General features: G+C 33.6%; 1 protein-coding gene across 3 annotated transcripts in view; it reads left to right on the top strand.

Moving 5' to 3' along the window:
- The window catches only part of CSMD1 (CUB and Sushi multiple domains 1), a 994,481-nt gene that overhangs the window by 394,964 nt on the left and 571,939 nt on the right, over window positions 1-27,578 (top strand). The gene's annotated exons all lie outside the window — the stretch shown is intronic.

The following is a 27,578-nucleotide window of genomic DNA, read 5'->3' as shown; positions in this document are numbered from 1 at the left end:
CAAAATATAGACCTGTTAATTCTCTCCTGTCTTTTTCCTTACAATGTCATGTCCTTAAATTTCTAGAAATGTTTGCTTTGTTTTGCTAGAAACACATCTGTTCTGAAGTTTGAAGCATCTAAAACCTCAGTAAAGGTGTTAGGTATATACAGACAGTAAAGGTAGGTATACAGATATATATATATCATGGCTATATTCTAAGTCTTCCATAATTTACAACTAAAATACAAGTGGCAGAAAAAAAAATGAGCTAAAACAATGCTTACATGCCTTATGAGAGGGATTTAAAGAAATGTATCTAAAGGTGCAAAGTGATCATTGCAGGTTGTTGGTTGTGCATGCTCAGAATGGAATTTCCCATAAAAGGATGCTGTGAAACAATTTCAGAAAATATAATGCTGTTTTAACCAAAGCATGTTTCTCTTTGTCAGTGTTTAGACACAATTCCTTTCAGACCTCATTTCTATTGCAAAATGATTATAGAAGGGAGAACATCTTCTCTAACTATAGGTAGTGAAAAAGATTTGTAACCATAGATGTGCAGGTATCACAGAAAAATACAGGGATTAGATTTCCTTTCACAGGATCAGTTTCTGTAAAATTCTGCAAAGATAGGAAAGTTCAAGTCAGTGGCTTCTGAACATCCAGCAGTTCTTTACTTACTTTCACATGCAGAGAATTATAAGCTGTTTATTGCAGTCCTTGCATATATTTTCTAGATAAACAAGTTACATAAATTCTCCATTTCTTCTCCAGACAGGAGACTGTTTGCAATGTCCAAATTATGCTGCTATTCCTCTGAGGGATAGAGTTTGACTATTTGAGGACTGAATGAAGAAACATTGGCTCTTAAAAAGTCTGTCCCTCTTCTTGTGATGTGACTTCTACGGAAACTGAGGCAGTTCTTTACAGATAACGATCAGTACTGAGATACAGATGAATTTATAAAAATAGAGAATACAGAGAAGAATGAAAACACAATGAATTGTCATTAAAGCTAGTGAACCAACTGTTCAGTAAAATATATAAAATCATTCCTTCACAATCAAGATATTTAAAATGAGAACTTAATTATAAGTGAAATTTCTTAGACTATGGATCATTCTACTCTTCCGTGTAATGGATTGTTCAATAACATTCAAAATATGCTGTTAACAAAAGGACACAGTAAAGTAGTTTAGATTTTTGGTATAGATTTACCCTAGTTTACATCTAATTAAACCCAAAATGCATTGTTTTTATTCTTTATTGAATTTTTTGTTTTTTTTCTGACTTATGATTACAGAAGTGAACTTAAGTTGGCTGCTCACAAATACAGAAGCAACTGGCTTGAAAATCAATGCAAAACGCTCTGGATTTGTGGTTTTCATTATAAAGTACGTGAAAAATAGTATAAAAAGTGCAAAAGCATGCTTATAATTTCAAAGATTAGCAATCACTCCATGCAACTACTCAGTTCTAATTTACCTACATTGAACCAAAATTATATTACCTGATTGTGACAATTCAGATAAAATTCCGTTTTTATGTATGTCTGTTATACTGCATATCTGGGAGAAAGAAACAGAAAAGAATGCGTATCAAAAATTCATTGCTCTTTACCAACTGCTGCTAAGCAAGGACTGCAATTAAGATTTTCATTATGGAGAACTCACTCTTGTTACAATCACATGTATTGTACAGCCACTCAGGCTTCACTAAAGTTCTTGTTCATTGTTGGTGATTTGTTTCCATCTGGTAAAGTTATACATTTTCTCCTACAGTGCAACACATTTTATTTGATAAAATGCAGACTGTGGAAAATGCAGATTTATTTTTCTTTCTAATCATGAAAGTTTTCATGATTGTTTCATTTTGGTCAAAACATTAACACTTGTAAAATGTAAGAATTAGAACTTTTTATACGGAGATCAAAAACCTGATGGAGATTAAGATAAATAGGAAGATATTGTACAGTGCAGCTCACATTGATGTATCTGGTAGTTAGATATTTTGTCTTTTAAGTTCATATAAAGTCTTTAAGTTCATGTAAAACTTCATTTTTTTTTCGTATCATCAGAGGACTTTCTGATATGTTGAAGCACATTGTATATCTAAGTCAGTAGCTGAACAAAACTGGTCCAATACTATTCTACAACAGCGTAGAGACTTTTTAACACTCAATGCCTATATTAGAACTCTGTGTGAACACTGAACTTTGCGTTTCTGGAAAGCTGATCCACAGAACACTACAGTTCTTTCTGGTACAGTTTGTAAGGACAAACTGAGGTTTATTTACAACCAGATGTCTCTAGTTACTGTTTTGGGATCAAGGTGATGCTGGCAACTCTGTAGAGGTGCTCTCAAAGCACTGCCTGGAAAGCATAAAGAGCAGGTAAAGCTAGCAGTGACATCTACTGCTGTCCTGGATGGACTTCTGTGCTTAAGATAGCAGTCCATTTTGATGTGATATTTTGTCACCATTGCCTCACCTGTTTAATGCATTTAATTTCTAAGAAATGTTTTATTATGATGGATGCTAATATGATTGCATATTAAAAAAAAAAAAAGTAGGTTAGTGTCAAATAGCACTTTACTCAAAATCAGTAAAAAGTTGCACAGTTCAGGTGCTTACCATGTTCTTCCATAAATGCCCATGCTAATAGCAGTATGTCAGACTACAACTGGGAAAGAAAGAATAAACTTTTTCTGAAATCCTTTTTGTTTCTTTTTTTAATTTTCTTCAGTATTCTTTTGGCTTACTTAGAATTTCACAGTAGTTCACATCACTCTGGGTTTAGAGAACAATAAATTGTAGTGAAGAGCTCTCTGGTAATGCTTTCGCTGTGTGCAGCTGTACATGCAATGCGGCTGTGTCTTATATCATTGGTTTCTATTAGTAAAGTACAAATTCTCTTGTCTGTTATTTTGACATTTTCTCTTGAAAACATGAAGTTTTTTTAATTCTCAGTAGATTTGTTTAATTGTTGGCTAATTTGTTTGGAAAGGGGTGAAAACATGGGAAAGTCAGGCTTGTATAGGCAAGATGTTCCTGTTAAACCCTTTGCCTCATTCTAACTCCCAACAAAAAGACCTGCTATAATAAATTGTGTTTATGCTGTTTCTGTACAATGGCAGAATAATTATTGCTACAGAAAATAGGAATTCTTATTTAAACAGAATTTTATTCCCCCTCTATTCAAATTTTCTCAGATATTCCATAACAGAGTGATATAAACACTTTAATTTGGTGCTGTATTAGGAAATATAGAGATCTCAGCTGTTCAAGTAATTCTGGAAGGGGTGCAACTATTACCATTATGTTAACTGACCTTCTGTTGCACTCTAAAGTTCTCAAACTAGATGTAATGTTTAAAGATTAATAACTATATTGCTTGAAGTCTGTGATTTTTTAATGGCTTATTTATTGCTCTACTGAGTGGTCCACTTGTGGTTTAGACCAGCAGTCCACTGAGCATCTCATAGCTGTTCACTCAATTTTCCTGCTTTGGGATGAGTAAGACGGTTAGAAAAAGATAAAAATCATAGTTTGATAAAAAGACTTGTAAAGTCTTATAGGAGAGAAAAAGAATGGAAATAATAGTGATGATATATAAAGTAAATATATACATATGGTGCATAGTTCAGTTGCTCACCAGCTGAACGCCCAGCTAGTTTTCAAGAAGCATCTACCTCCATTGGTCAGCTCCCCTCATTGATCCACATTACTCCACATGGTATAAGACATTTCTTTGGCCAGTTGAAGTCAGGCTTTCCTGGTTCCTTGTTCACCCCCAGCTTCTCGCTGGCAAGGCAGCACCAAGAGAAGAAACATGTTTGACTTAGTGGAAACACTGCTCAAAAACAGCCAAAACATCAGTTTGCTATCAACATTGTTTTCATCAAAAATCAAAAATACAGCATCATGTCATCCGTTACAAAGAAGAACTCTCTCCTAGCCAAAACCAAGACACTTGAAAAGATAGAATATATTGTTTTCTGTAACCCAACATACAGTGTTGTGGCCTACTGTACTTATCATTCTGGCTAAAACTGAGCAACATTCTAAATTTTTCTTAAAACTTAGCAATTTCTAAAATAGACTTATAATAATAATACCTTCACAAGATTTTATTTTCTGAATCTAAGTTTTCTAACTTTAAAAAAAAAAAAAAAAAAAAAAAAAGAAACAACAAAATGTTTCTTTTGTCTACCTATGTACAAGCGTAAAACCTAATAGATTTCTTATGTTACCTGATAAAATCTACATTTGATTTCAGAAGCCTCAGGGATCAATATCAAGTTCAAAGATCTATTCAAAATTAACTCTCCAAAGAATTCACTTCTGACTAATCTCTCACAAATGGCATTGTAAATATCACCTTTTAACTCTTCTGCTTAAATTGCATAGGAGTGCCATCTGACCTGAAAGCCACTGCACATTTAGTGTGGAAAATAAGAAGACAAAAATATGAAATCACAACCAAGTGAAATTCCATTACCAGGAATTCTTTATAAAATATATTGTCACAATCTTTGCTCTGTAATGATTTTTCCATTAAGTCTTTCATCTTTTATTTCCCAGAAGGACTCATAATTTTAATAAATAGATTTCAAATCAAATCATGCATCAATCTCTACAGATTAGGTATTAAGTACTTCAAACAAACAAATCATTGGTGTAGCAGCTTTCATAAAAAGGAAAGGTGATCAAGAATGATGATTTTTTATTTTAATGGGAAGCTTTTCTGTGCCTTTAATAGTAATGGAAATATTAAGTGTTTCTAAGTCATGAAAGAAGCTCTGGTTCAGTGCAGATCAAAACATTTGTTGTTTTAAAATGAAAGTGGCAGAGGAGTTTATTTTCTCTGTCTTTCTCTGCAGAACTGTCTACTTAATTCTGTCATCCAAAGTGTTCTGCAGACAAATACAAAATGTCTTTCAGAGAAGCCATGTGACTGTCTTCTTGGAGCATTGTATTTCCCTCAAGGGAAAACCTTTCAACACCAAATTGTTTGTAGTGCCATATGAAAACGCTTGAATTTTTAGTGAAAATAGAAACTGAAAAAAGAGCATATTTGACTTGAGTTATTCAGTCAGAAAGAAAGTAACAGAGCTAATACACATTTCTTCAGTGCTGTGTTACATGACAGCAGATTTGCTCCTCAACTTGCCTCAAGGCTTCTCTCATGTAGTGGCCCCCAAAGTTGAGTGATATATTTGATTTCTAGAAGAACTTGAAGAAATGCTGCTCTGGCTTTTAGGAATAACTTACGTAGAGACCACATTTTAGCTATAATATGAAGAGCCAAAGTGAAAAAGCCGCATTCAAGGAATTTCAGATTTTTAGTTAAGTTTATCCAGATTGTGACAGAATGTGTATGCCTGTTGAAAGTGACAACAATTTTGATGTGAATACGTGACTCAATCACTGGCATGTTGTTTTAAACATATTGTCTCAGTTACTCTTAGAACTATCTATAAAATATATTTCATGCTGTTAGGAGAAATCAGGAATGTGAGGATTTAGACTATACAGTAAAAGGATGCAGCCTTTATCAAAACAGACTTTTTTTTTTTTTTTTTTTTTTTTTTTTTTTTTTTTTTTTTCCATAGGAATGTACTGATTTCATTGAAATTTTTGTCAAAATAATTTTTATTGCTCAGGATCCTAGCGGAGGAGGAAAAAAAAAAAAAAAAAAAAAAAAAAAACAGAAAAATTTCTGACTGGATCACTCACATGGCATGTTCAAAATTCACACCAAGTTTCAATTATTCAGCCATCACCAAAATCTTAAACCTTGTCCTCTCTTAGAAACAGATCATTGCAGAATCTCTCTCACGTTGTTGCCCAGTCTGCTATTGTGCATTCTGCAGAAATAATTCAGTCTTCCATGGTAGGAGGCAGAGTGAGCTTGACTCTCTATTTTGTAGTTGAGACAATTCCTTCAAAATGAAAATAATTACTGCAATTTTTGCTTTACTCTAAAGAGCATCAGAAATCAAGATCAAGGCCTGTAATGAAATAAATAAACTTTTGGGTAGAAAAACCCAGTGCAGTTTTGAAACCATACCATGATAGTTTGTATTATTTTTACCATACACAGACACAAATATGGGAAAAAACTTGCCTTGGAATGGAAAACAAGTGCCTTAGTATGTCTTGTTCAGCTGATAAACTACTCACTTGTTCAAAACACAAGTATACTGCCAAATGACTTCTGTCCTATTAATTGTGTAATTGTGACTCAGGTTTCTCTGTTGTCTGTTTATCACTTAGGTCAAATTCTAATACAAGCTATTTGAATGATCATATTTATCAGCTGTTTAAGTTTGTGGAAAACAGAATTTTTAGGAAACTGTGCTTATGTTGTCATTGGTCAGTATGCACAGCATATTGGTTGTCTGACTTTTTTTTTTTTTTTTTTTTTTTTTTTGTGGTTGTATAGCATAGAAAACATATATAGCATTTTTCACAGACCTTGGTATTTCTAACGGCATGCCAACATTAGAGCAATACGGTTTCACATTTATACTCTTCAGCAGTAGAAAAGTAATAAAAGGTATATATGTTTATGAAATATGTACCTCATAAAATTTAGTTGATACTTTAAGAAATACGATAGGTGCTGTGTAAGAGTCATATCTGATTTCAAGAGCAGGCACAAAGTTAAATATTTCACTACTGGCAAATAATTGCAGACAAATATTGAAAGCTTAAGAAGATTATTTTACCTTAAAAGAAAAACAAAGTTGATTTTCTGACAGTGAAAACTGAAATAATATCAAGTCTTTCTTTTTTAAAAATCTATGAGCTTCTTGCAGCCTATACTGTGGCTCAGTAGCACAGTTGTGAATGCTAAATGTGGGGTAAGCAAGCTGAACATCCTATAGCTGTTAACTGCACTGATAACACTTACTGTTATCTCATGCATCTGAAACCAGTTTAGCAGTGCTGATCCTATTACTTGTCTAGCCTTCAAAGTCAATCCATAAGCAAAACAGCCAAAAGACTGAAGCAAAATAGACTTTCGTGTTTGTTCTGCTTTCAACAAGCAGAAAACGTGCAGCGTCTGTATCTTTATCCTGCTGCAGTTGTACTGTTGTGTCAGTCATAAGTTCTTTTTCTTTCCATGCAGGAAAGAAAGAAAAATGCAAACACTTTTTTGTTAAAGAAATAGAGAAAATCTCAAAATACAAGTGTTTTCTGTAAAGACTTAGCGCAGACCAAAATAATAGTGTTATCTATTAGCTAGGTATTCATTTTTGTTTATATGGAATTGCCATCTTTCCTCTGGAGAGCTAATGTGATCTTGTGAAAACTGCTGATATGATCTTCATTATTGCTTTCTTTACTACAGACACCTTTCTTTGTCACATACACTCAACTGATGATTTTACTGTTATGACTACTCTAGTATTCTTCATGGTTATGTTACTGAGTACATTGAAATTAATATGACCAAAATTAAACCTGTAATTTTAGGCATTTCCCCAGTGTCATCTTAAAACAAATATTCAAAATAAACTATCAATTTCTTCCTCTGGTATTTTAATAATATAGAAAAAATGTCAAACTTATTTTTTTCTGAATACTTTCTTTCCGTCAGTTTAATCCTATGTCCCCACCACAAAGATAATTTCAGAAATGTATTGTGTGATTTTCAATCTAGAGAGAATCTGTACCTGTCAATAGATAGCACATTTCTTTTGTAAAGTGAGATTTAAAGAAGCAGATGTCCCAGCAATTTACATGTGTTACATTCCATTTTCAGTAGAAAATCTTATCTCAGTATATCTTTACATTTTATATGATTTTTGTGTAATTAGTTCTTCAATCAGATCAATTTATCATCTTAATTTTTCACTGAACATTTTTATATGGGTTGTGTCAGAGGCAAAAATAGCTGCAAATTGATAGAAGTTTAAGACTTCATAATCATTGCGTAGACATTTATAGACCTCAGAACAATGCAAATTTTTGCCTATAGTTTTGTAGTATGGCCAAACCACCATCATTTAATCATTTCAAGGAGGATACTTCAGATTTGTCTACTTTATCTTTAATGTAGATAAAATTAAATATGTATCTTTTTATTTCCCACTAAAATGACCGAGTTAGAGATGTTTTTATCTCAGTAGCGATTGCTAATATTTTCAGGGGGTGTTATTTTTCAAATCAGCAGAGAAACAGAGACTTCAGGGGAACATTACTGACAGGCAAAGACAGACTTTAATGTCTGATGTGAGTTATGACCACATCCAACATACAACCAATCTCTGTGAAAGATATGTGCTATTGAATACTAATCCATTTCAATGGCCAACAACATTTATGCATTGTTTGTTTACCATTTTAAAGCTAATGAGAATGTGTAGTTAAATAAGATAATAAATAGTTAAGAATTATATTAAAGATGGTATTCATATCTTGCTTAAACTATTTAGCCTCAGATTCTAGTTCTAATTCCTTGATGTGTGCAGGGACTTTAGCGAAAACATCTTCCTGTTCTGAAATGTATATGGTAAATTACCATGTGAAGTTCACATCTCAAGGCCTTCTATTCTTTTGTGTCGTATTGCCCATTCCTTCTTTTTCTGGAAGTCATCCTTTTGACTCTCCTTTCCTCTGCTGAAATTCTTCTCAAATAAATCACTCATTTTTAATTACTTTTCCTCAGTGTTCCCAGTTCTCTTAGATTCACACAAGAATTCAGCGTTTCCAGTCCTGTTTTAAATAACTAGTGTTGTAGTTGTTTTTTCACTATTTCAGGCTCTCAAAGAAATACAAAAACAGATCCAAGGACTGAGTTTTTGTCTCTGTTGATTCTTAAGGCTGGTACTGAGACCTTTGCAAGTTTGGAAAAGGTCACAGGTTTATGTTATGAATTCACTATTAGTCCTTACCTTTTTGTTTTTTTTCTGATAGTCTAAAATCCTGTATAATTAACAATGTTAAGCAGAATGCTCAACAAAGAGATAAAATTCAAAAAGGACATTAATCCTTTGTAGATTAAGAAAAAATAAAAGGAACATTAACCTTTTAATCCTTTCTTTTTTTATTCTGTTCTAACATGTCAGCAACTTTGAAAGACTTCTTTGCACTATGGCTTTAAAAGAAAAATTTAAACCTTTCCCTTCCTTGTAACAATAATCTGATCTTAGTCATACAATGTTGGCCATAACACTACTTTTTACTTTCCATCTTCCATAGTGTGATATCTTTCTGATGATGTGTTCTGCCTTTCAGGACAAGAAAAGTTGACATAGTTTTGAATTCTCTTCTCACACAGAATTAGAAGCACATTACAGACTAATCTGTACTAATTGCAAAGTGCAAAGTACTAATTACAAGTGCAAAAAGGGGCCAAATATTTGTTTTCTGTCACTTTCAGTAGAAAATGCAATTTTCCACAAGTAACATTTGAACTGAGTGCTACTTATTCATTACAGCCGTTTTTGGATTGGTGTAAGCAAATAAGTTCTTTAAATTCGTTATGATGGAAGGCCAGAAATATACCAAATCTCCATAAACCTGAATATCTCTTGTACTACATGAAATAAACCTCATAAGAAAAAAAATATTTAATATTCCTCTTGGACTTTAATAGAATTGTTTGTAAACTAGTCTAGATGAGCGGATGGAGATGTGGAGAAAACTGAGGCAAATAACAACCACTCATGGTCAGTTGAAACTTCAGTATATGACAAATGTACAAACTTGGTGAGTTGCAAGCTTGGATGCAATTAACACTTTGTATCTATATTTATAAAAAGTAGATCATCCACTTCAGAGGAAGAGACGAAAATGTGTAACACAAATCTAACTACTTCTAAGGCAGCGTAGTTAGAAAATAGTCTGTGTATGTCCTTTGAATAATTTAAGAAAAATTCAAGTACATCTGTAATTAGTATTCATTCAGTCAGTTTGAATGGATACTTAGAATAATTTTAAAAATCAGTAGACAACTTGAATTGAAAAAATATGCAGTAAGACAAGATAAACTGCACACAAGTAATTCAGCTACAAGTTCTTGTAACATTTCCCTAGCACTTTAAGAAAAACAGAACAGGAAAATTGTTCAAATGATAGTATAGCTCATTTTGTGGGCTACAGAAGGGATAGTTGTGAATCAAATTATTCCATCTGTGCTCAAAAGGTAGCAATTAGGTGATAAAACTGATTAGGTGTAGAGGGAATACTAAAAACAAACAAAATTCTTACCACCTCCTTCAAAATGCAAATACACGCATGCAAGCAATCGCATCAGCTTTCTCCTTCAAATATAAAATAACTGTTTCCATGTTTTTTGTTTAGATTCAACATTTTTGTCCTATCCTGTCCCATACATTGTTTTCTAGGTACTTTGGAAACTTTGGGAATATGAAACCCTGGTATGAAATGAAATATATGAAATAAAGAAACACATTTGAACTTAAATTAATTTCATAAAACCAAACTTATTTTTGAAATGGAATCACATATTTTCTAGGAGATCTCTAAAGAGATTTAAGTATCTAGTTCAGTGGAACAGCTCAGTAAATAGGTGATAACATGGAAAGTAAAACTCTCAATTACATTTTGAAATAGATAAGAATTGAAACATGATGAAAGAAGACTTGTCACAAAATACTGAATGTTAAAAGCTGAAGTAAATCAAAAACTTGAATCAAACTTCAAGTAAGTTTGCATTTCTGCAATTCCAAGGATTTTTTTTTCCCTGTTCATTATTGGACAGATCTAGAGGCTTATGTTCTCTTGGGAGGTGAGCAGGAAGAAAGAGCTTAGTAATCTTTAGCCATAAGTATCCAATACTGTATACAAATTGCTTTGATATAAACCATAAATAGAATATAGAACAATCAGTGATTGCAGAATACTGAAAAATTATTCTTCAGTTCAAATACATAAGTCCTTGTGTACAGGTGTTAGTAAAACTAACAATTTTTTTATGTAGGTGAAGTATAAATATATATATATTTTTTTTCAAAGTTCTGTTTTTAAACATATTTTTAACTAATCATGATCATTTTGCCCTAGATATGTTAGAATAGTCTAATTATCTAATAGAGTACTAGAGAACTTTGAATTTGTTTGAAGCTGAAGTGTATTAGTGGTGTTCTTTGTGCCTTGCACCTATGTAGTTTGGTCACAATTTATGTCTTTGTCTAATAAAAAATGTATATGGCTCAATCTGTTGATGCAGTTGGCATCTGTTTCAGATTCATTTTTACTGACAGCAAGCTGCTGCTGGCAAGTACTCTGTCTTTTTATCATCAAAAATACAGAGACTGGCACTTCTGCCATTGCTTTTTATTTTGCACTAGAGATCTTCATCAGATACACTACAATAAAACCTGTGATGGATGGCAAGCATTAGAGAATATACATTTAAATTATCATAATTATAATTTTTAAACAATACTAGAATTCATAGAGAAGTTATCATAACAAGCGTAATAATGTGAAGTAAGCCGTGGCAAAAAGCTTTGATCTAATTTCATAGGTTATAGAGTATCTTTACATGCCTACATAGATGTACCATAATACATATTTGCCATTTGTTGTAACAGTGAAATAATAGTTTAGTAATATTTGATTGTTATTAGCATGATTCATTATCTGTGTTACAGTATCTTTTGTTTTCATCCACCCCTGTAGAAGGAAGGTTATGTTTGTGTACACGTATATACCAATATGCACATAAGCCATCCACACGTGTACATACACACTTGGTTGGACATATGTGTAGTCTTGGGTTTGCAGCAGGAGTCAGAAGCATTTTTCCGAGTGTTCCATGGTTGTGGAAGGTGTTCTTTCTCAGTCCCTCTGCTGTGTGGAGTAAGGTATTGCAGCTAAGTTTTCCCCAGTGCCTGAAGACTCCCCCTTTTTAAACGATCCATTGGAATTTACCCTTCCCTCCCCACTATTTTTCAGACACTATCTAAAATATTGCTCCGTTTATGATGTCTGAATGAAAACAGCAAATGAGTAACAGTAGGTCGAAAGCAGTGTATGGAGATAAGAAGTATGTAATTTTAAGTTACTATACAAAGTCTTTGTCCCGTTTTCCCACTCTTCTCATGTTAATTGTTCTCCTAGATGAGGTACATTGTATGCATAGTTTGTTCTGCACACTGGGCACTGCAGAAACAGAAAGCATAAAATGGACCAATAAATGAATAACAGCTCAGTTCTAGTGTAATCTTACCAACTGCTAAAATAGAACTTGAGAAAGCACCTGAAATTTGGTGTGAGATAGTCTATAGTTCAGACATTTCAGTTCTCTTGGCAATACAGTTTTGGACTGCAAAGCTGGTGCAGCACCACAGTTCAACAACTTGTTCACGGTCCTCATAGGAGTTATTACTCCTGTGACAAAACAGCAGAATCCTGTCTGACAACCATAATTAGATGGTAGTACACTTTTTTTTTTTTTTTTTCAAGAATGTAGAGCTTGCTCCTGTCAAATGCTAGCAGTATAAGAGGCTTCTCTTCGTTCTGAGTGGATTGGTACTTATCAAGTCTTGTTGTGTCTCAAAGAAGTTAGGGCAGTTTTATTTTTTCTCTCCTGCTTCATTTGTCTTCTAGAAGATAATCATACATTTCCAGATTATCTTTAATCACTATATCAATGCTTCATTTCCCTAGTTAAATAAAATGCATCCAGAAATCCCATCCAAACTATTTGCTTGGTCACTGCTAACAGTTTTTTGTACTCAGGAAATGCCTGCTTGTACCTAGCCTTTGTACTATTTCCTTATGTTTATGGCCCTCCTTCAAATAACATGATGGCCCTTAATCCTTAATCCTTAAATAACAACATTTATCAAATCATCCCTGACACCACTGCAGTCTCAAACCCTCTTCACGTCAGTTTGGTTGGGAGTTCAGGGAATCACCACAAATAGGTCCTTTTTGTAGTGCAGGTGGGGCTGTGTGCCAGGAACTTCAGAAAATCTCGAAAGGGAGAATGAGAAACTTTACTGGAGCTTTATTCTGTTAAGCATATGAGGATTTCCCAAAATCACAGAATTACAGAATCACAGAATTGTGGGGGTTGGAAGGGACCTCCAGAGATCACTGAGTCCAATCCCCCTGCCAAAGCAGGTTCCCTACATCAGGTCGCACAAGTAGGTGTCCAGGTGGGTCTTGAACATCTCCAGAGAAGGAGATTCCACAACCTCCCTGGGCAGCCTGTTCCAGTGCTCTGTCACCCTCACTGTAAAGTTCTTGTGTACATTTATGCAGAAGTTCCAATGCTGCAGTTTCTATGTGTTTCCCCTTGTCCTGTCTCCACATACTGCTGAAGAGTCCGGGCTCACCACTCTGCCCCCCACACCTTAGATTTTTATAGACCTGGATCAGGTCTCCTCTCAGTCTTTTTTCCTCAAGGCTAAACATACCCAGTTCACTTAGCCTTTCTTCATAGGAGAGATGCTCCAGGCCCTTCATCATCCTTGTGGCCCTCCGCTGGAAGGATTCTGCATGCTTATAACCAAGAAGAATATAGCACGGAACAAAAATAAATGAAAATTAAGTGTAGGATTAAGTGCAGGAATAAGGCTCTTGATTATCCAGTTGAAGTTTAAAGGTAACAAAATCTGTTATCCAGCAATATAAATATGTATTAAATAAAATAATTTAAGTGGCAATGATACATAGGATATTTCCTAAGATTTCTTAAGATTCAATTGTATCAATGAAATAAAGCTAATTTATGCTAGTTGACAATCTAGTTAAAATTAGAGAAAACAAAAACCAGAAAAAAGTAACAAAATGTTCTTAATTTACTGTTAAAAGCAATATATGATGTGAATAATACAGAATTTCTATCATTTTCATAAATTTTTATTTGCTAGACTTCTCTTGCAGTCCCTGTAACTGGTTTTGCTGAAAATGTTCAGGGAAGTTACTAAACCGCCTCTACCATTGTTCATCCAGTTTGTAATGCATTTATTCTGGTTTTGTGGATGAAACACTTTTATCGAAAGATGCTTCCAGCATGATGGGTTGCATTTCACAAAAATTATTTAAAAAGCACAATCTTCACATTTAAGGAAAGGGTTTCAAGCAATAAATATGTAGTGGGTAAAGACTCCCCCTTGTAGTTCCTGTTAAGATGTCTTACAAGAAGAAAATAAGATGCTCATGCCATCAGTGTGTCCTATTAACTAGCTCTAAACAGCTGCACACTTTGCATGCTAGCTGCACTTCAGCATACTAACACTGCTGTCCCATTCTGAGGTACCTGACTTAATGCACTAGCAATTCACATGAATGGAAAACTAACCATTATTTCTTCTAAATATAGACCATTTCAGTAATTAGACCTTTGTGGGGGAAGAAACAAGTAATTGTCATGCAGAGAGATTCAAAAGACTTGGGAAAAAAAAAGAAAAAAAAAAAAAAAGAAGACTGAAAGTAATAATCTGAGGGTGCTGCACGGTGCTACATAGGAATGCAGAAATCTGTAACCAAAGTCTTAAAAACAATCAGGGAGGGTAAACTGGGAAATCTTCATTTTCATTGATATGAGGTCAGAATTAGTGGAGATGTGACTGGTATAATTTATTATGGGAACTGTGGAAAATAAATGGTTTGGGAATGGCAGGGCAGGGATGGACAGATGCGGTGATAGTAATTGCTCCTTTTTTTGCATCATTGAGAGCAGTGTATCATGGATTCTCACTGACTCAAATGATTTGTTTCTGAAGACACTCTGTGTACTGTCATTGAAACATCTAGAAACTCTGATATACTACTTTGTGCAATAATACATTTAACTGATCAAATTAGATCTTGAATATTTTTTAAAAATAATTTGGTAATGGGAGTTTGCCTTAAGTCAGGTGCAAGACCTTGCACTTGGATTTGTTGGACCTCATGAGGTTCACCTGGGCTCACTGTTCAAGCCTGTCTAGGTCCCTCTGAATGGCATCCCATCCCTCTGGTTTGTCAACTGCGCTTCATGGCTTGGTGTCATATCCATAGAATGGAACCCCTCTCCTATCAGGACAGGCTGAAAAAGCTGGAGCTGTTCAACCTGGAGAAAAGAAGACTGTAAGGGTGACCTGATAGCACCCTTTCAGTATCTTAAGGGGAACTATAGGAAAGAAGGGCACAGAGTCTTCAGTGGGGTCTGTCGCAATAGAACAAGGGAAAATGGCTTCAAGCTCAAAGAAGGTAGATTAGGTTAGACATAAGGAAAAACTTGATTTGTAGATTTCAGTTGGGTTTGAGCATAAGCATCTGAAGCCTGTCAATGTTTAAATATTTGTGCATGATACTAAAGAGCTGTACAGGAGATGACTGTTGCAATTATGTTATTTTCAAAGTCACTCAGCATACAAATCAGCAAGGGCTTCCAGCATTACATCTTAGAATTTATGTCCAATTTAAGCCAGTTATATCTTGTTTTACCTGCTTAAATTCTTTATTAAATCTGACTTTTCATATTTTGTAGTTGTTTACAGCCTTACAAGATCAGACCTTGCTATTTATTCATATATAAACACATGGACTTGCACTGCAATTTCCTTTACTGTAATGTCTTATCAAGTGGTTTTAAGTTAGTTCTGTGTATAAACTTCCCTATTAATTTCTTTCTATTGAAAAGGTTTTGGGCAGAAGAGGCTGCTGCTCTGTTTTCAACTACATCATCTTCCTGGGCTCATTGATTTCAGTTTTCTAGTGTTGCTATTCCTTTATCAATTACAATAGGTAAAAAAGTCACAGCAAACAGAAACCAATATTTCTGAAAGCAGCCAAGTAGTTGCAGTGCTCCCCTTTCTACTCCAGCATCACAGCTGAAGAGAAAATTCAGAGTAGATTGTAAGACTGCCATAATAAAGACCTGTTCTGGTGGATTGAGCTTTGAAACTGAACTTCATGTTGAATCCTCTCTGATTTGAAAGAGTTATCTTTCATTGGTTTATGTAAGTGTACACATTTCTAAGAGGAAAGAATATTTGATGGCCAACTCTCTCCTATGCCATCCTCAAGTCCTCTGTAGTTTTCCTTTTTCTCAAGTTTTCCTTTTTTTTCAAGTGACACTTGCAAATCAAAGGTTTTCTTTTGATTACACTAGAACCTACTGTTAGAAGTAAGCTGGACCTATGTTTTGATTTGTGCCCTCAGGTTATAATAAAAGATTAGCACTCTGCTTTTCTAAAAAAAGGAGAAATAAAAAAGACCTTTTTCTTTTAAAGCCAAAATATTAAATATGTCTCAAATTTTGTGACATATAATCTGAGTATCAAATACACAGATCTAAGTTTATTTCATTTAAAAAAATCCATAAAATTCCATTGTAACATTTATTTCACATGGTGTGTAATAAAGGAACAAGAAAGAATATAGAAAAATATGCTTTTTTTTTTTTTTTTTTTTTTTTTTTTTTTAACTGAAAAAAGTGGTTGAAAGAGATGGTTATCTTTTATTGAAAGACCAAATACACTCTGTAGGTCAGTGGCTACATTTAAAAGATTCACCATCAAATCTAATGTAATTTTTTTTTACTTTTCCTGCTGTAAGAAGAGGGTGTTATGATTCTTTAAACTCAGTGTCTTAAATGAAATAAAAGGGGAAAACCACAGTAACTTAAACTTTAAATTTGCTGTAGAACTGGTGATTTTAAGGATCTGCAAGTGAATAGTTCTATAAATCCTGTAGTAAATTTTTCAGTTTGTGTAATTCTAGTTTACTTTCAAAAATAATTCTGTTTTGCTGTTACTACCTGAATTTAGCAGACAAATTTTGAGGAAGTTATGTTTATTTCTTTTGGGAAGCTTTCTCAAGCAAGTGTCCAGTATCACTATCAAGTCAGTGGAGAATATGAGATGATAATTCACTTACAGAAGAATTTAAAGCACAATGACTGTATATGAAATTATGTGTGATTGATCCTATCTTCAGAAAGATTGCATGGTCAGGAAATTGTAATTACTTAATAGGAGTCCAGGTTTGATGGACTTAGCCCAACTCTTTGTGGAAATGCACTTATAATAAACATTATTGAGTCACTGTTATATTTTAAAAATTTTGTCTTAGCAGAGAACATTAGTAGGAAATAATTGTGTTGCAAATAATTAAATCTTAGTGGTGTTCTGTACATTAAAAAAATGTCATCTTATCATGAGACACTAGAAATTCATTGTGTGGACTTAGTCTGGTTGTAAGGAGGTTCAATCACTCTTGTATAGCTGAGAAAAAAAGGACTCCTAGATTTACTGGTGTTCCTCACTACTACCGTCTTTTCCTTTACAGTCTGACATAAAAACATTAACTTTCTCCCTTTGTTTTATGGGAAGGCTGTGTAGTGACACTATCACCAAGGAAGCACGCTTGTGTTTCTTCGTGATATACAGTTGAGAAGCTCAGTAATCTGTCTGTTTGTCAGATCACTGAGCAGAGTATTAGGGCAGTCTATTCTGCAGGAGATAAAGGTATGAATGAGCTTCTCTGTATTCCACAGGTAGAGAGATGTTTTAAATCCCAAAGTATTTTTCAGGTGATAATGAATATTAATAATAAACATGCCAGTGTACAGAGAGTATACTGGAGTAAAACAAAAATGCTCTGGCATGTAAAACAACACCTGGACATTAAAGCTCCTATGTGATAAAGTAGATGCTTCCGTTCTAGAGGAGAGAATAGGAGGGGCTCAGCAGCAAGGTGATCAATGATTTACGTGCCCTCCAGAAAGTTCAGCTCTGAGGTAGCTAGTTAAAATTTACACAGAACATAAGAATGAGTATTTCTCATGAGTATATGAGTATATTTCCAATGAGTATATTTCCAATGAGTATATTTCCATTGTGTCTTATTTTCCAAGGGGAATGACTTTAAACTTTAAACATTAGCTTAGATATTAGAAAAAATTTTTTTTGCTCAGAGGGTGGTGAGGCACTGGAACAGGTTGCCCAGAGAGGCTGCAAATGCCTCAGCCCTGGAGGAGTTCCAGCCCAGGCTGGATGTGGCTCTGGGCAGCCTGATCTGGTGGGTAGCAACTCTGCATATGGAAGGGGAGCTCCAGTTCCCTTTGAAACTTAACCTTTAAGGTCCCCTTCAACTCAGCCTATGTTATGATTCTGTGAACCATAAAAATGAATATACTTCTCAGAAAATTAACATTTTTAAAGGAAGAAGTGAAAAAAAGCAATGTTATTCTTAAAAGCCTATGGACAGGTTCACGTTTTTGAAGAGAAGATTGTAACTTCTCATGTTTTTCATGTTGGAAATGTTCTGAATTAAGAACATACTTGAAAAAATCTATTAATTAAGATCACTTGTTCTTTCATGAATGGGAACTACTTCAATAGCTGTTCTTAATTCTTCTAGTTCATTACTTTGAATATAAATATCCCACCATATCTTACATAGGAAAAAATGATGTCAAACTAATGACAAAGTTTTGCTTTATTTAGAGAAATAAAATTATTTCAGAATTTCTAACAGTGTTAACTTCTATGTTTTGACAGCTGCAGACCTTAAGCTTACTAAAATCCAAGTCCCTTATTCAGTGATTCAGTGATTTAGCTTTTAAATGAGCTTTGTTGCAAGTTATGGGCTGACTGTGGTTGTGGATCCCCTGTGAAATAAAGCCATTTAGTACAAGCCTCAAAAGCCTCAGTGTGTGCAGATTGCTCAGGCTAAACCCATGTACAAACTGTGCTGTTTGTATATACTGCTCCCTCATGACAACTCTATCTCAATTGCCAAATGGAAGTGCCAGGTAGTATTTTCAGAATGGGCCTTTCCCTCATGAAAAAAAAGAAAAAATAATCCCAATAAAAATGTTCACTGGCATTTTAAGCTGCATTTCAAATGATAAATGATTAAATGATATTTAAAAGCTACCATGCATTTTAACATTGATTTTGCAATACATAATATATCAGAAAAAATGACAATGGTGAGCTGAATGTTGGGTAGGGACAACATTGTTGCATAGAAAAGAGATATATATGCTTGTTTTTTTTTTTTTTCAATTTGAAAGACTGAATTGATATTATATTATTAAAACATGCATAAATAGGTATAGTGCGTTCTACAGATAATGCTTACTTTTAATAACAATGCATTAATGCTGTATTATAAATATGATTAAATTGATTATATAGTGTTCTCTATGGTAAGAGGTAGTTAAGAAAAAAAAGCTATAATCTTATTGAGGTTGTAATCAATTGTTAAATTAACATTTCTGTAATTCCAAGATTAATAGAGGATGTGCAGCACCATATTTTTAAATTAAGAAGCAAATCATGAAAAGGCAGATCTTTTATATCCGAGTTATATCAAACAAGTAATATCTGTCATAAGAGACTTTTTTTAGGAAAGCTTAGTCAAATGTGAGAGATTATTAAAATAATTCCAATTTAAGCAACTATAGTGTAATATGGCAAAAGAGAATACTAGCAATAAAAATAGAAACTTAAAATATATCGGACAATTATATCAGGTACTTCCAAGAAAATCTTCCAGAGCTAAAGATAGAATTTTACCTTATATATTTTAACTTGAGGTCAGAAAAATGGAGCTCTTAGTCCTACATTCCAGAAGTGCTTTCCTTACTCATTTACAATAGAGAACAATTTAAAATGACTTACAAGTTGATAAAGTACTTGGTTCTCATTTACACCCATTAAAGAAAGCAGTAATGTAGTGAAACAAGTTAGGCTTTTCTGTTATACAGTACAGAGCATATTCAGATAATTCATAGATTGGATTAAACTTACCTCATAATAACAAGGTTTTACTATATGGAAAGGCAAATGAAAGGCAGATTAGGATTTGAAGTACATACTTTTTTGTGGAGGATGTTGGGCAACTGTATGTTCTCTGTGTTGGATAAGAAATGATGAGAACAGTGGCAGCCATGGGATGAGGAAGGAAGCTATATGGCAAAGGAAAAAGAAACAAATCCAAACCAATTCTTTCTTGACATGTTAAGATGGGAAATGTCTTGTTTATTCAGAGTGTCCTTGGATATCATATAAATTAATAGGTTTGCATCATTGATATCTGATTAGGGATTGGCTTTCTCCTGGATTATTGCAATTCCAGTAACCCCTGGATTTAGCATACCATCCTTTCTGTGGCACACCCTGACTTTTAGTATCAAGATTGGGATTGAGTTGGTGAAATTCATACCTCAGAGAAAATTAGTAATGCATTCGTATTACTGCTTATTCAGTTTTTGTATGTTCTTTTATCTAAATACAGCCAACATCAAACTCTGCTTATCAAGTGTGTTTTGAAAATATATATATTTTCCCCATTACAGAAATTATGCAAATGGTGTTTCATTATTTGTACAACATATACAGCATACAAACACAAAGCAAGTTTTATTGTAACTATTGGTGCTTCTTGAGGAGCATAGATAGAAAATAACTTCTAATATTTTTGTCAAATAATGATGTCTCATAGATGGTTTTACAGGTAGTTGACCAAAGTAGCCGTACATAACTTCTCTGAAAACTTAGTATCATAATTAAACTGAGAACAGTTACTAGTCAGTAATCTCTACCATCTTAGCAAATTTCTCTACATCAGAAGCATATAATGTAATTCAAAGGCTGATTAAATTCAGTAGTATATTATTTGGGAAAAAGTATTTTGGGCTTTGATTGTATGAAAATACAATTAGACTGTAAATTCTGTAACAGTGACCTAGTTGGAGATACTAGTGAAGATACTACTATAATTTGTAATTTTTAAAATTTTTATCATTCATAGGATGATAACATATAGGAATACATACTTAATTGTAGATGTTAGATAGAAAATGGTTTTAACTTTGCAATACAATTAATTAATAGTGATAAGATTTGGCTCGAGAGTGCTGTTTTTTTGAGTGCTGTGTTCAAACAAAACAGAAATTAAAATTCCACACTGGGTGTATGATTGTGTACAATGACTTCATTAAGAATTAATCTTTCTTTCTTCTTAAAAATTCCAAAGTATCCTGAATTTGATATGCTAAAAAGCTTAGTAGATATTAGTAAAGTGTGTCATTATCATGGCCTACTTACTTTCATGAAGATGTTTTAGTAGACTACTCATTTTGTTGACTGGCTGAAATCCTTAGCAGGTCAAGAAATGATAATTCCAAATACAAAAGTGCAAAGCTGGAAGTTATCTAGTAACTTTTAAACACACAAGTACAGCACACACACATTAAGTACTTTTATAATAAATGTTGTTTGTATAGCTTATCTGTTTTTAAAAAGTTATTTCAGGAAATAGGAATTGAAAGGCAGAATGTGAAGGATTCATGGGCATCTCTGCCTTGCTAGTTCCTCATTAATACAGATGTTTCACTGCTTGTATAAGGTCACTGTGTTTGTGTTTAGTGAATGTCAAGAAAGTTCAGTTAGTTTACCCACTTAATGAAAGTGTGATTTAGGTATATGAGAAGAATCCATTAACAGTGTTCACGGTTGGTCGTTGTGATTTTTCTGATCCACATGTACGCTAGCACTGAAAATAAAATAATCTTATCATTTAATCAGTCAAGTTGCATAGAGAAAACAGTTACAAAGTAGTCAAAATCCAGTAAGAACATTCTGTAGACTGGCATTCCTCATAAAAAGCGCAGAAAACACTTCTAGGTTAGAGAAAATACCTGAAGATTCCTATGATAATTTTACACAAACTGCTAAAGCAGTCTGCAGAGCAACTGACCTTTAATGAAATTAAAAATGGAAGTGATAAATTGTGATGTTTAGGATATTTTTTTAGTTATTGCATTTCTAATAGATACTTTAATTTGGTATTTTTCGAGAAAAGTGTAAAATAAATTGTTATTAAAAAGGCTGTCACGTGGGAACAGCCTGTATTATGAGAATTACTTTAGCAGGCCATGTTTGAAAGCTCTTACAACGTATGATGCTGTTTCAATAGATGCTTAAGAAATGCTAACATTTTGAATTTACTGTGAGGCTGCAGTATCTTTTTTTATAACTTTACATAATCACATCAGTAAACAAAGAGCTAAAGAGAAGCAGCCGCAATATCATCAAAACCAGGAGCAGTTCATTACTGTATTCCCTAGTAGAAAGTAGCAATAAAGAGAAATGTAGAATAGGCTCCAATCCCTCGACATACAGAAATTAAGAGCTATCTTATTGCTAACAATCTCACCATCGCTGTGAGAGTTTGCTTAATGCAACAACTTAAAAGAGAGATAATCTTGAGATATAAATCAATTACTTACATAATTTATATTAAATATAACCACAAGTTTCTGTAGACTCCTTGTTTAAGTGAAGATGATCTATGCAAATCTTTAGAGGAATCTAAGAGAAATCTACAAAGAGCTGAGAAAAATCAGTATCTTACCTAATCAGTTATAACAGAGCTCAAATTTTTGAATAGAATTTAACCTTTGTTACAGAACTGAGCAAAGAGGAATGGCAGAATATAATTATTGAGACAGTAGTGCCGTTGTTAGTTCGGAAATGTAAGTCACAAGGTTTGGAAGCTTTTCAGTGTTGCAAATTGCAGCCACATTGTAAGTTCAATTTCCAGTATTCTTGGAGCCAAGGGATATTAAGTATTAAAATACACTAAAATAATTTAAATATTCAGTTTACTTGTAGAAGTATTTACTGTACATATTTGAGGTCAAATTGAGAAGCATTGCTTTTACCATGGCTGGTTGCAGAAGTTTACCTGCTCTGAAGGTTAGTAATAAAAAGGATAATTTTGTTCTTTGAAACTTTTCGGATCAGGTGAATCTCATTCACAAGGGATATCCTCTCTCATTTGTGACTGAGACAAACTGTATGTTTGTTAAAACTGAGTTAAGCAGAAAGCTGACAACTTTGTCTTGATGATTTAATAAATAGAGATTAAAAATTCAGGTCATCATAATCTCTATAAGACACATTTTACATTTTTGTCACATGGTCACAATTAAATTTTCATAAGGCATGACAACAACTATCTTAATTTTATTTTATTTGGAAGATTGAAAACCAAATGGATCAGAATTCATGGTTTGACTTCAAGAGCGATGTCACCTATAGGACAAAACCAATCAAATGAAATATCAAAATATCAAAGCAACTTGAAAAATGAGTGTAATAATACAATAAAAAATGCTCTAAAGATTATACAGTCATGTGAGATTTTGAGCTAAAGAGCAGGAAAAAAGTGATAATAGAAAAAAAAAAGTTTTCATACTACAAAATAAAAAAACAACAGAGTACTTCCCAAAAATCAGGTGAACATACTATGACTACTACATCATTGAGAAGTTTATTATCATTGTAATATAGTAAATGCAAAATAATAAAATTTTATTGTTAGCTTATAATATCAATGTTGTAAATTCAAGAAAATAATTTGAAAATGTCACTTCTTGTTATTTTCTTCATGTGAAATACAATGCAAATGATAGCATTTATCTGCACAGAGATGCAGTAAGCCTGGAAAGTCAACAGTTGCAAGCATTTTAATTATTCCGAAGTAGACAGAAATTGAAATTGGTATTTACAGAGAACAGAGAATAAGAATTCTCAAACATGTTTTGTTTAGTTTTAGATTTCTGATATTCATTATCTTTTCATAAGCAGATTATGAGCAGTAACAGTAGGATCATATTAGAACAATCACAACCTCTTAACTTGTACATGAAAACTTGTAAAGACAAGTTGTATTACACTGTTATTTCCTGCTGTCTCTCCAATAGGTGTGCATTATGCCATGTCTATAAAATGCTCTGGCTTTTGGAGCATGGGATAGTTCTTTCCTTCTGCTAGCAGAAGTTCGTACTTCTGCTGTGTTTGGCAAGTGACATATTTGTTTATAACAAGTCTTTATAAGTTATTTGGAACCACTTATTACAAATGACAGGGGTGTATCTACTGTCCTACTTTGAGGCAGCAGTGCAGACTAGACAATAATTTTGTTATTCCACCACTTTAAATTTAAATACATCCTATGCACTGCACATTGACAAACCATGATATATGTTTGGAATTAAAGAAGTAGACATCCATTTTTCATTCATTTGGGTATAGTTTAATTATTGTTATTTGTATTAGTAAGGGATTACTCATTTAAGTTCCAGAATTTGGCTCTCAAACAAACAAATGTTTAGATGTTATGTAAATCAGGAGTATTCATATTCAGCCTGGTAGAATTGCTACTCGTTTGTATGTGGAGAGAAAAGAGAGTCTATTTAGAGTATGCTTTATAATTCCTAATCTTCTTGTATCAGCTCATTTGCATCTTATCTCCATGTACAAATCAGATGTTTGAGTTCATCGTCTCTCCTTTCATATATATTTCCTGTAATTTCAAAGTAAAAACAGTCATTGCAAAAAAAAAAAAATTGTACTGCATGTTACTGTTGTGTATTTTTAACAACTTTGTTATTTGATAACACTGGAAAAATGCTTAAAATTATTGCAATTTCCCTCAATGTGTTTTCTTTTCCAGAAGGCTCAAACCTAGCATGCATATGTTAAAATTAGCCTCAGGCCTAGGAAATTTGGCAGAGAAATTGTTCAAACAGAATTTCACAACCACCTGCACTTTCCTGGTGTGATTTTTATTCCTATTGCTAAAAATACACTTGCCATTAGCAGTGATTTAAGAGCTATCAGTGTACAATCAATGCAGCCTGCAACTCTGAGAGAAAAGAAGGCAGCTAAAGAAAAGAGCAGTGATTATGACCTCAATGTTGAGAGTGACTCTTCTCTACTCAAAGCACACCCTGCAAACAGTGAGCAATACTGGGTCTTTGGTAATAGCTTGGAGTGTTCTTTAGCCCTAATCTATTTGAAGAATATTTGAAGAATATGGAAGAGAATCTGGGTAGCATGAAAGTAGCACAGACACCAATAGAGCTCATGTAACATCTATTGAAAACCTAGTTATTGCAAAGGAAGGTATGGAAATCAGATAACAAAATAGTTTTCTTCTAAAAATAAGTTATCTGGTGATTTGAAATTATTAATTCGACTTGAATATAATACATTTCACTCTGCAAACTATTTCTCAGTTTATAAACACTGATTACAATGTGTTTGGGAAGAATTTAAACTCTGTTTAGTAATAAAGGCAAGTGATGAACTCTCAGTGATGGAATATTTTTTTATCATCCAACATGTTTTTTGTTAGGTTTACTAGGACTGATTGGTCACCTCCACACTCTAATTCCGTCTATAATCTTAGGACCAATTTCTGCAAATAAAAAAATTAAAAAACGTTGACATCCTGCCCAATAACTGTTGTGCTCACTCAGATTTACTAACGTTTTGATTACCACATACCAAAATAATAGGAACTGATTTAACTCTCAGAAAATCCTGGTGCCTATCAGTTCTATGTATGGTTTGTTATGGCCAGGTGGACTTAGCCCTATTTTGTTCTTCGCTGTGCTATTTTTGCCTGAGCCCTGGCCTATCAAAGAACTTCAGAGTACTGTTGTAATAAATAGGAATGTTCCCATTTTGATTTTGTTTGTTTTCCTGAGAAAGAGTTGCAGGATCAGCATCTCTTCAACTGGCTTCAGCCCACCTTTGTGATGCAAATCACACAGGATCCTCTTTTGAGAAAAAGTCTTTCTTGGAGATTTAGCTATGCCCTGTGTTAAATTTACAAATTTAGGCTGAAACCGTCTCAGAAAATAGGCCAGAGGATTTTAAACGTGCGAATGAGGGCTGGTATAGAGTTATAACTTAGCTAATATTCTTAATGCTACAGGGAAGATACACTTTAGCTGAAGCTGTTGAAACATCTGTGTGCATTTAATAGGTTGTTTGGATGCCACTTCCTCCTGCTGTTAGGATTCCAGTTGCTGAATTTTAACATGATTTTGCCTTACTGAGGAGCAGTCACCTGCTGTAAAAATGCATGAAAAATGATGAGCAGCTGACAAATGCAGGTGCTGGGCTATAGAGTGGTATTTCCCTTCATCATCAGGATTACATTGTGTAAGCTAGACTCAAAATACCAGTAATTCTAAGAATGCCTCTTTTTAATCAGTTCTAAAAATATTTCCTAAGATAGATTATTTCCTGCCTCAAAAACAAAACAGCCCCCTAATTCCCCCTAAAAAAAAATAATAATAATAAAATCAAAAAACCACACCATTTGCACATATATGAAAAGAAAAGATAAAACAAAGCTTTTAGACTGTGAACTGAAAAGTTGGCATAAGGGATTTGGACAATTCCTTAGCTAATTTATGGAATTTGTTTTAGAACATAGAGCCATTTAATTCAGTTCAGTGGCATGCAAAAACATGAACTAGTAGAAAAGCAATACCCAGGTTTTCGTAGCCTTTCTCCTTACCTTCCTTTACTTAAGAAACAATGCATGCTCTTTATCTCTTACCTAATCATGTGATAGGTATGATGCTCATTTACTATCATAAAAGTTAGCCTAATTAGCTGTCTATACATAGCAATTAATGAGGAATTTCATCTGTGAAGAATCTCATCTGTGGGTGCTTCTTTCAAAAAGCAGGTGTGTGTGAGTTTGGATGGAGTTCTCCTGAACTGAACTGTTGAGAGTACTGGCACTAGGTGGTGTCTTCAAATCAAGTGATCAAGAAAACAGTTGCCAAAGTGCTATGCTAGTCAAAACGGGTGTTGTGATGGGCAATTTCTAGTTTTATCAAATTGTGTTTTAAAACTGGTGTATCAAGCCAAAGTTGCAGAGTGTTACCTGCACATTCTTTAAATTATTATTTATTGAATACATGTATAATTTATTTTTCCTACCTTGTGTACTTTAAGTCACTTCTCATATAATCTAATTAAGTGTAACTAGATAAATTAGCTCTGTTGTTTAAATACAGTAAGAAAAAAAAGAGATTTGTTTGATCAGTAAAGTTCTGGTGACTTTGGGATTTAAAATGCTTCACAAGAAGGTAAAGGAATAGTATAGTAAGTTGGTAACGCAGTATTCTTGCAAACATTGATTTTCTGCGATAGGGCCCATAAAAATCTTGACTGTGACAGAGAACTGTGTCTATCAACGGCTTCTCAGTGCCAGCAGACTTAAACAGATTGAATGAGCTAGATTCTCCATTGAATCTCTAGAAAGCTCTTGTTCTAACAACACCAATCTTGGTAGAGATGGTAGAAAGCAATTGGAAAAAACAGAGGGGAATGTGCTAGAAAAGTCATAACAAAAATGGAAATTTTTTATAAACAAAAGGTTTGTCAACTCCAAAATGTATTTGCTTAGAAGAGTTTTTTTTCCGACAACTCAGATGGGCTACACAGATGTAACATCAGATTTCCTTCCTTCACCACTATATTGGGTTATTCTGAGTTTTCCTCTTATTTTTCTACAGAACACCAAAAAAAAAAAAAAAAAGAAAAAAAAAAAGGCTTCATGTTGAGGCAGACTGTGGAAATATTTGAAATCTCTAAATATGGTATTGCTGGAAGATAAGTTTCCCACACACTTCTGATGTAGAATAGAATGTATCTGAATAGTGTGATATGGTAAATGGACTGGTACTTAAACAGGAACATGTTCTCAGACTATATTCAGTTTTGCTAAGTATGTGATTATGAGTTAGTAGTTTGTCTCTCACAGAAGATAATGTGCAACTTGGTATTGCACT

The sequence above is a fragment of the Lagopus muta genome, chromosome 2 (genome assembly GCF_023343835.1).
Source record: "Lagopus muta isolate bLagMut1 chromosome 2, bLagMut1 primary, whole genome shotgun sequence".
Taxonomy (NCBI): Eukaryota; Metazoa; Chordata; class Aves; order Galliformes; family Phasianidae; genus Lagopus; species Lagopus muta.
Note: the sequence above shows the minus strand (reverse complement) of the source record. Positions and strands in the feature narration are given on the sequence as shown.